This window comes from Zonotrichia leucophrys, chromosome 4, assembly GCF_028769735.1.
Source record: "Zonotrichia leucophrys gambelii isolate GWCS_2022_RI chromosome 4, RI_Zleu_2.0, whole genome shotgun sequence".
In the NCBI taxonomy this organism is placed as follows: domain Eukaryota; kingdom Metazoa; phylum Chordata; class Aves; order Passeriformes; family Passerellidae; genus Zonotrichia; species Zonotrichia leucophrys.
Genome location: NC_088173.1, coordinates 51584895 through 51595500, shown reverse-complemented (window position 1 = coordinate 51595500; position 10606 = coordinate 51584895). Strand labels below are relative to the sequence as shown.

At 40.7% G+C, this 10606-nt stretch overlaps 1 long non-coding RNA gene across 1 annotated transcript; it reads left to right on the top strand.

Moving 5' to 3' along the window:
- The first annotated feature begins 1676 nt into the window (after positions 1-1676).
- Positions 1677-10211, top strand: LOC135447455 (uncharacterized). The gene is made up of 3 exons (XR_010440139.1): positions 1677-1854; positions 8828-8929; positions 9743-10211. It is a non-coding gene; the product is annotated as an uncharacterized LOC135447455 (long non-coding RNA).
- Positions 10212-10606: the final 395 nt, after the last annotated feature.

Sequence of the window (10606 nt, the reverse complement as noted above, 5' to 3'; positions counted from 1 at the left end):
ACTTCCCTAAGCCCTTAAGGGAACATAACTCTATAAAATCAATGCAATAAAAGTATTAACACTGAATGCTTTCTGGTTGATGCCATAAGAGCCATTCACACATGCACATACAGTGGTCATGTCTAAAACTTTCCTTCCTGAAATCATTAATACCATCTAATACGAGATAACTATTTCTTATGTGTATGGAAGTCACTCACACACCATTTGATGCTTGCTCTCACCCCACATTTTCTCCTTTCACGCAACTCTCCTAATCTCTTCTTCCAACAGGACTTGTTTTTATTCAGATGAATAAATGTCAGCAAATAAAACACTTACACCCACTACTTCCAATTTGCTTTTGTGGAATGAAAGCCATAACGGAGACAGCCTTTCTCACACCTCTTTGGCCGATGCTACTACTTGAACCCTGGGAGGGTCAAGAACTACAGCAGACCTTCCCCCGGAAGGCTGCCAGCAACTATAAATGTTTATTCCCGGGCAAAGAAGGCTTTCGTAAGTCAGTTTCAAGGAGAAAGTAGCAGCAATTGACATGTTTGGGCCCCCTTTCAAAGCAAACTAACAAAAACTCAAACAAAACACAGACACACACATACTTGTCTCTGCCGAACTCTAATCACTGGAAGGAGTAGCAACAAAAAACAAAAATCCCAGAGTCATAAAAACAACATCATACTGCTGTGTAAGAGCCATGCATACTACAGAAATAATACACATCTACCAGTGGGGCAAGCAAATATTTTTCCTTCTAATAGCCTGTATTTGCTGTTCAAATATCAAATAATAAAAGGTGAGGCAGTTCTCCATTTCACAGCTGTAATATTCTAAGTAGATATCTTCAATAAAGCAGCACCCAGAGCTCAAATAACAACCTGAAATGGCACCCTTTTAACAAAACACTTCTGTAAAACAACGGCACTACTGCTTTTTTAATCAAATTTCATTTCCCAGCAATAATTTTAATAGCTACTTTAAACCCACCCCACTCCCTCAAGGCAATGTTGGGGTCTGATAAAACCAAAGTCACGGACTTGTTTTCTTCTATGAGAGAAAAAAGCTTTAGTAGCAGCTATTTCTCTTTTATGAACACCCTGCTGGTTGGTTTATTAAGTATATGAGATAAGTGAAGCCATTATCCCTCACAGACCAGGTCCTCAAGCAGGGTTAACCCTCACCTCCCTGAAAGTGCTCAGCAGAGTCTTTTCTTCAGCCTCTGAGGCTGACAAAGATATATGTATGTACACACATACAGCATGTATAGATATACACAGATACAAAACCACAAGCACAAAGAAAGGTATTACCTCATACCTCACCCAGTGACACGGCCAAAAGCAAAGGAGCCGCAAGGGGAGGCGGCGCGGACGGGCTGTAAACAACCCCTCACAGTTCTGCTCCTCTTAAAACACAAAATTTAACTTTCCTGTGGAAGAGCAGGGAGGAAGCACCCCCCAGCCACACCGCACTCCCAGCCGGCAAAGACCCACCAAGCTACCGGGAGCCCGCCAGCGCCTCTCGGCAGCCCTGAGGAGCGGGGGCTCCGCCGCACCCTCACAGCCGAGGGGCCCCGAGCAAAGGGGCTAAACAGCCTCTAAAAGGGCGGGAACGCCGCCCCCTCACAGCTGCCCGCCCTCAGAAGGAGTCCTCAAAAGAACGCGGAACAGCTGCGCCCTACAACTTCCCACCTTGTTGAGGATTTCTGAGGGTGGGCAGCCGTGAGGGGAAGGCTCGGCTCTTCGTGCCCTCAGAAGCCTGAAAAATGGCGGGAAGCCGTGAGGGGGCAGCGTTCCCGCCCTCAGCTTCGCCTCACGATCGCCGAACAGGTGGACACGGACCGGCGGAGCCTTCCAGGTGCCTGCGCTTGGCAAGTTCGTTTTTTAGCCATCTTTTTAGTGTGTTTTATTTTTATGTGTTTGGAGTTTTGTTTTGTTTTTAAGTTTGGCCCCCAAAGCCCTCTCAGTGCCCTGTGAGGGAAGCTGGGTCCATCTCCTGACTGGGCTGTCAAGGTGAACCGGCTCTTCCATGGGGTGGCTCCCTCAGACCCCAAACCAAAATAAAACACCCTCAGAAAGCCCTATTTAGCACAGAAAACAGAATAGGCTTTTCAGTGTTCCTAGAATATTTAAGGAGAATCTTTTCCAATGTTCCTCAAATACTAGAACTGCTCCTCCAGTGGTAGAAGGCTGATCAGCACAAAAAGTGGTTCAAAACCAAGTTGGCAGCACTAGATTCTCAGTCTAAATAAGTTCTGAGAAAATACAAAGAGAGTGATAACAATGATTTGCGTTGCTTGTGGAAAGTCCACTAGAAAAATTGTGAATGGATTTCTTTGTTGTAGTTAATTGCTGAAATGGAACAGAGAAATACTGTGCAGCACTGGAGTGAAACTTACGAATGAAATGGATTGATTTATAGAATGTGTACAGGTATTTATTCTGAGGGGTTTTTTATAAAGCAAGTTATCTTTTTAAAGCATGAATTTTATTTTAAAAACTTGAAGAAATGGGGAAAAGTAGAAACTGACAATCTGCTTTAAATCGAACATAGTGTCTCCAACACCAAGTGCAATCTTATGCAATGTTTGCTATCTTAAGTAATTTAATCAATATATTTTTAAATGTGCCATCTATTATCTATCTCCTGCACGTTTATTGACTGCTACATAGTTAGAAGTATGGAGAATTCTAGGAAATTTCTTCTACATGGCTTAGAAATCATCTTACTTAAACCACAGTTGTTCCCATTTTCAGTCTGAATCACCAGCAGTCTGTGGAAGTCTCATGGCAGAGCTGCTTTGCTGCAGTCTCACAGTATCTCATCTCTAGTAAAAGACAAGGAATTGTTTTGTGTGTCCCATTTTTCTCTGATAGTGTTGTAAGCAAATCCTTTTTACTTCAGTCTGGCTGCTTATCACATATTTAAAAATCTGCTCTTGCTTTTGATTGCTTCTCAAATATCTCTGCTAGTATTTCACCCATTATATTCTGCATTTGTGATATTTCCTGATTCAGACCCAACTAGCTTAACTTTTTAAAGGGGTATTTTTATTCATTATTATTGCTAGCCAGATGTCATTTCCTGACCTAAGTATTCCCCAGCACTTTTTAGATTTCCCAGATATTAATAAAAGTCATATCTTGGTATATAAAATTCACACTAATTTCTAGCAGCTGAGGTATTAATGATATATGGAGTAGATTTTTTTACCCCAAGGTGTTGCTCTAATTCCAAATAAATGTACACTGGTTTTTGTTTTGTGCTGTCTCTTCACTTCTGCACTGGTCCAGGTCAGGAGAATGAGCTGCAGTGCTACGCTGACAGATCGTTGTGTCTGACAGCAGATACAAAGAAGCTTTTACTAACTCTAAAGCTTCCCTGTTGTTCAGGGCATCGTTTTTCCTTGTATGTGTCACAAGCATGGGAAACACAGCTGGAAATCCCATTGTAGGAACATGGGAAGCTTCTACCCAGCCATTTAACCAGTTTAGTTTGGCTCTGTGCTGATGGAACCGTGAGATGTGTTCTTTTTGCATTCCTAATGAGTGCAGAACAGATGGGAAGGCTGCTAGTTTAAAGCAAAAAGCCCATTTGTAAAAATCTGTGGTAATTCCTCACTCTTAAAGAAGTTTACTGTGGTCTATGAGTGTGTGTGTAAAAAAGGTTGGGGTTATTAGGGGTTTTTGTTTATTTGTTTTTTGTTTTTATTGGCTTGCATGTTGCTGACCTAACATTCTAAATAACTGCAGTGTGTTTTCAGAGGTTCTTGCTAGATTTGAAAAGTTTTCAGAGAAGAGATTGTCTGGTCTAGAGTATGAGTTTCACCTAACTGTAGAGGAAAGATCTTAGGAAATTTGTAATACTCTCTCAAGTTCTGAAAAACCTTTAGATCAACTTTATACTGATAACTGGGTTTAATACTCTGCTTTTCATTCACAAAAACCAAAACTTGGGTTAAAATTAGTGTGTTGCAAAGTAGGTCTACCTCTGTATTACAGTGACCTGTGGAGGTCTCCATGGTGAGAGAAGGACGAGAATCCTGTTTCTTGATCAGAAGGCTGGATTTATTGATATATAATATATAATACATTTTAACTATACTAAAAAGAATAAAGAGAGAAGTTGCAGAGAGCTGCTAAGCTAAGAATAGAATAGAAAGAATGAATAACAAAGTTCTGTCTCCAGGGAATCTGTCCCCAAGCTTGCTTCTGTGATTGGCCCCCAATTGGAAACATGGAAGATGAGCCAATCACAGGTGCATCCTATTGCATTCCACAGCAACTGATAACAATTCATCTTCTGGGCCTTTGCTTCCCAGAAGATGGACAAATGTGAAAGAAAGGATTTGTATGAAAAAATGTCTGCGACACCTCTGTTTATCGGTTCTGTCAAAAACCTTATTATGTACTGACATATGTGTAATGTCCTTTTGAAATCCTGTCCATGAATTCCATGTTGGAATCCCCTAGTTCAGGAAGGACTTTTTGGGAAGTCTGGGTGAGACAATATTCTGTGAAGGCTTGACCTGTAACCATTTCATCCCCACAGAGTTACCTGTGCAGATTAGCAGTGGCATTGCCCTCAAAGTCTGCAGAATATGTTTCCTGTGGCACAGAAACCTCAACAGTCACTGGCACAGCAGATTTTTCACCTGACACATTTGCATTTGTCCCTTCAGTGAAAAGTGCTGTGTTTGGTCTGTGCAAGCCAACAGCAACTGGAGCAGCATTTGTGACATTCCAGTTTTGCTCCTGGCGTGTTTCACTGAGCAGTGGTTATCCTGATGATTCCCATAGAGAAAGAGCTTCAAAGCTTGGGAAACACATTGTGACTTCTCATAGATGTGGTGAAAGGGCAGGAGTGTGGGCATGGGAAGTGAAGGGTGTGGTGTGTTGGAGAATTTTGCTCAGACATGACCTATAGAGTTTTGTTCAGACACGCCATGATAATATACAGCTGATGGAAAAGTAAAAGGCAGCTGTAAGCAGCAAATTCTCAAGCACGTTCTTGTAAACAGCAGAGTTCTCAGACTTGTTTTTTAATAACAAGTAAATACCTTGTCCTTGGAAAGTATGGGAAAGCAAAGTGACAAACATGGAGGCCTTGAGAACCATTCATAACAGGATGAGAAAAACAGGTCTTGGTCTCAATAACAAACCACAGGTATGGAAAACAAAAGGAGGGAGGGGTTGGTGTGTGGTCCGTAGCCAATGATGAGCTCGGGTTTTGCAATATGTATGAACTTAATTAACACGGTTATAAAATGTGCATGTTGGATCAATAAATTGGAGTTCGATGCTGATCAAAGGATGGGTCGTCTCCTGTGGGATCTCAGCACCTCAGGACTGAGGTGCCGAGCCACCGAGACCACCCTTGGGGGGCTCGGGAGTCCTGGAATGTTGCCAGAAGTGTCTGGTGGCTGGACTTTGATCCTACACAGGAGACAACACCTGTATGAGGATAGGAGGATTTCACCGGGGTGAATGGTGAAGGGATTAGTTAATTAGAGGGTGAGACACAGGGTTTAGGATTTATGTACAGGGGGGTTTAGAGAAGTAAGATGGAGGAATTGGGGTGTGTCCTGTCCTTCTTCTTCTTCTTCTTCTCCTCCATCTTCTGTAGTGATGGTGGCACTTTGGGATTGGTCATTACTAAAAGTGCACCGGGCAATAAGGCTGAAAGGTATTGGGGAAAAATGATAAATATTGTACACGTAGCTTTGGGTATAAAGATAGGTGACTGTCCAGAGGGCGAGACAGTGTGCTCATGGCTGGCTGCTGAGCAGACCTCTGTCGGGCAGAAAGAAAATCTTTTAGATAAACAATTAATAAACATAGAGTCCGAAAGAAGAACTGAAGCCTCTTCTCGTCCTTTGATACGCGGGTTGCCCCAAGGCCACCTCGGGCCTTTCCAGGCCCTCCAAACAGCCGAAAACCGGACAGTCTCCCTTCGCTTCTACAGTGGTGCCAAAAGGAGGAGAAGAAGAGAAAGCAGAAATGTAAGGAGCAGTTCTCTGGATTTGACTGTGGAAGTCCCTGAAGGCTGCTCGTGAGGGAAAGGCTTTCCCTGCAGCCGGGGCACCGAGGCCATCATCACACAGAAACCTTCTAAGCACTGCGTAACTCCATTGTGTCAATGCCAAACTGCTGGATTGATCAATCGGCCAGAAGGGGCAGCTTGTGGAAATATTTGGCCATCCTCTAAAGGAGAAGAATTAGGGCATAAAACTGGTGGTGAGAGGGTGATCATCTGTTCGTTAGAGACTGTGAGATGTAAGAGGTTTAAAAATGGCTTGTTCCTGAGTTAGTGGAGCTTCTCTGAGGCAATATTCTCATACATGTCTCTGGTGCTTTTGGGTATAAACGCGCTTATTCTCCAGCACAGCATTCAGGGCTGCAGGTTTTAGTATTGCTGAGGTAATCTGAGCTTTGAGAATTTATTTCTGGACTGGAGTAGATCTGCTGGCGTTGACATCTTTGAAAAGGTTGGCTACTTGAAATTCAGTTTTGCCTGGGTGATCCTGCCATTTTCTAGAGAAAAGGAAAGTGTGACATTAATCATATTTAACATTTTGTTACAGAGTATTTATTATGAAATGACACCTCAAGTATTCTATGTTAGAACAAATTTTTACTGGGGATGCATTTTGCTTTTGAATTCATGGGATGATGTTTAATTTAATATTCATTCAGAAGTATTCAATGCCATTTACCATGACAACAAAAAATAATGAATAATATACTTATATCATCCATTAATAACCATCCAACCATTTAAAAGTTTCATCCTAATGCATTCTGGAAATCTGCAAATTAATTATGAAAAACCCTGAATGAATATAAAATTGAAATGCTTAAGAATTTAAATGATGCAATTAAATGCTATTGCATGTAACTCAAAGTTATTTTCTTCTAATACTTACTTATCAATCTTAATTTCAGCACCAGCATTTAGGAACAGAATCAACTCTTATATCATCTCAAAACATTGGAATTTCAAGAAAAGACTGTATTCTTTTTCCTTTGATTGCATTATTTCCAGGCACAAATTGGAAGCCTTTATTTAAACAAAAGTGGTCTTTTTAAAGACAGATTAAATGCTCATCAAAATAAAGAGGGTGAGGTCAGAGGTGTCAATTTTTGTTGTTTAAAAAACCCCAATGAACCCAGCCATGAGAACTGCTCTCTAATCACAGCTACCTAAAAATCCTGATTAAACTCTTTACTGCTGGCAAATCCATATGTCTCTAGTACTAATAAGTAAGATTTACTGACCAGGCTGCCTGAGAAGTTCATATGTTCAAAAATATCTTTATCATTATCACAGTTAGTTACCTAACAGCAGCCATTGAAGAAGAGTTTGTGCAAAAAATAACTTAGAGTGTAAAATACTGAATGAACAAGAGGTCATGCAAACTGTATCCCAGCTAAAAACTGGCACAAGGGTGCAGAAAATCAAAGCTGTTGGGTGTGTAAATCAGGTGTGCACATCAGGTGTGAAGTGAAATCTCCAGGCAGGTCAATTGCTTTGAAAATGAAAAAAAAATTGTGATTTGAGGGAAGGGCCAATTTTAACAGCAATAGAGAGGGTATAGGAGCCCAAGGAAAAATAGCTTGAAGTGTCAGGAAATCTTTGATTTGCTTACTTCTATTTTCTTCACTGATATTAATGCTTTTGTGTTAGCTCAATCATTTTGACCAAGGCCAAATCAGTGTGCTTAGGTAGTTCTATTTTAGGTACTATAAAATCTGAGAAATACAAGACTCTGCAGGAATATATTTTTATCAGAAGTTCCACTTTGTGAATCCCTTTAAATCAGCAATTAAGGGAAGTGAGACAGTTTAAAATCTCTTCATAGTGTGGACTGGAAAGCAGCCCAGGAAACTGAAGAATGTCACCTCACTAAGTCACTCTCACTGCTGACAAATGAGTCAAAACAAGGAAACCAGAAAACTAAAGCCCAGGTGAAGACAAACTGTAGAGTAGGCAGGGCTGAAATATTTTTTATTAGGAAAGCTTGAAAATTATTTTGCTTAAATAATCTGATTTAAACTCTAGAGAGAATGTTTCCTTGAGGGTAAAATCATTGAAGCAATCATTTTGGAAAACAACTTATGAATTATATCCATCTTATAGAAAACAGATTTTTTTTCCTGCATTTTCTTCTTTTTCTCTTCATGAACAACAGTAAAATACATGTATTACAGTAGTAAATGATCAGATTTGGCTGTTTACAAGCCAAATTTAATCTAACGAAAAATGTGGGGAAAAAGTAATAAGAAAGTGAAGCAGTTTTTTTTAAATTATGTGGTTTTCATCAAATAATGCTTATTTTGACATTCTATTATCTGGTCACATATTTTATGACAAAACCCATTAATTACTTCTCATATATCCTTAAATAAAATCAGCACAAGTCTCTTAATACAAAGAGTGCTGCTTTAAATTCTGAGAACGTGAGTGTTATATGCAGTTTTGCAGCAATACAGGTTTTTGGAATGTGTGATTCTACCCTTACGTTGTGTTACATGTATCAGAGAGAATCTAGCATTTGATCAAGGTGCTGACTGTGGTTTTTTTTTATAGCTGTTACTGAAATTTCTGCATGACATTATTTGGCCTGGAATTTTCATTGATTAGTTTTGATTCAATTTTTTATTAAATTTTGGGGATTCTTTTTGTTTTTTAAATTTAGTAAAAAAAAAATCTGATTTTATTCTAATTCTCCTTTTATTTTGAGAGCAGAGCAATGAGTCGGGCAGTACTCAAAGCTTACAGAGCTGTGTTGTTGCTGATAAAAAGGGGAGCTTTTCTCTTTCTCTCTCAGTGAACAAGAGGGGAGTGCTGAAGCCTTGGGAAGAGGAAGCCCTTTCCTGACGGACGGACCTTGGCCGAGCGCTGTGGGGCAGCACTGGGCTCTGCTGGAAAGGTAATCCATGTCTGGGCTCAGTCCCAGCAGAGCTCTGCAATCCCAGCAGGAGCACAGGGGTGAATGTTCACCTTCCTTCCCTGATCCCCCACCACCGAGGCTTCCTGCATCAGCCTCTGCATCAGTTTATGGATCTTTTAATGCAGGATCTAGCTTGCCTCAGGGGCACTATAAATACAACATTGCACAGGTCCTGCCATATCAATATTCATTTCTTTTTATTGATTAGTTGCCACTTCTAAATTCTGGGTACTGAATTAATGGATGTTGAATAACTACTTCAATTAATGAAGCTAAAATTGGCTTTAGCATCCTACACTGGCTACAGACATTTTTTTCTATTACAAAGTTAATTATTTCTTTTTTTATCATCTGCAATTACTTTCATTATTTGACTTATCCTTTGCTCCTCACTGGAGCCACAGAGTAATGAAACAGAAAGTATTTATAAATGTTCGTAATTTTCAGTATCACACAAGAGCATCCATACTCCAACTCCATATTGAAACACTAGAATTAGTAGGTGATTTTTACCAAATGACTGCATTTCAGAAGGTTAAATTTTAGAAGGTTAATTTGAGGTGCTGCCTCTTTTGGCACTGTTTTGGCACATTCTGTACGTGTCTTATTCATGCACATAGTTATTAGAGCAGACACAGCACAAGGTAGGTGAACACATTTGTCAAGGTGTGTTCTGACAGATAGTCCAGGCGTCATAGTGGTGTTGTCTTTCCTATTTCCTTTTTTGCACAAAGTTCTGTCTTTATTTATTTGACAACTGATTTTTATTGAACCTTATCTTTTGTAAAATAGGTATTTTCCTTTCTTCTGTGGTAAATATAAGGTGGGCCCATTGTTTTCTTCTTTCTGAGCCTTCTCTACACAATAAAAAGCCCTGGTGGAGGTGGACAGTGCTCGCCCTCCATAGATGGTCCGGAGCCTAAGCAGCAACATTGAGTCACTAGGAATGTGTGTAAGAAACAACTCATCACAAGGGAAAATGAGACACTTTTAAGGCAGAGAATTCACAGATCTGTTTGGCAAACTACTTTGTTAGAGCTGCTTGGGGAATGTGACACACAGTGGTGACTTCCCAGAGCTGAGAAATGCAATCAGTGCAGGTGACCAGCCCAGGAGATGAGGACTCCAGACTGTCAAGTGCTCACACTATGGGGGTATAAAAACCCAGGGGTTCCTTTGTTTGGGGCTCCTCATTCCAGGCACCAAACTTGAGCTGTTCTTTTTCTTATTGCACCATGAATAAAGTATTTTAAGGATCATGATGTCTGAGACTGCACTGCGGGGAGCCTGGGATGGAGCCGATGAGGAGACCTGGTCTGGCTGTGAGTGTGGAGGGCATAGGTGAGAAGGGGCCTCAGTCCCAGTGCAGGGGTGACTCCAGGATGTCCAGACAGGCACGGTGCCTTAGCAACTGCAGTTCACAGCTCTCAAGGTTTTCATTAATTTTTATGTGAGAACTAGCCCAGGTAAGGTATCTTTATCCATTGCAGTATTTGTTCATGTCCTAGACTCTTCTGACTAACCTGAAGCTATTGGTCTTTGAATCAGATTACAAAAATGCAGAATCATTTGGAGAGAGAATCCAGGAGCTTGAATTTGTGTTAATTTATTGGGTGTGTTGGGCTGAAGTTCTGCAGGGTTTGTGATAAGGCATTA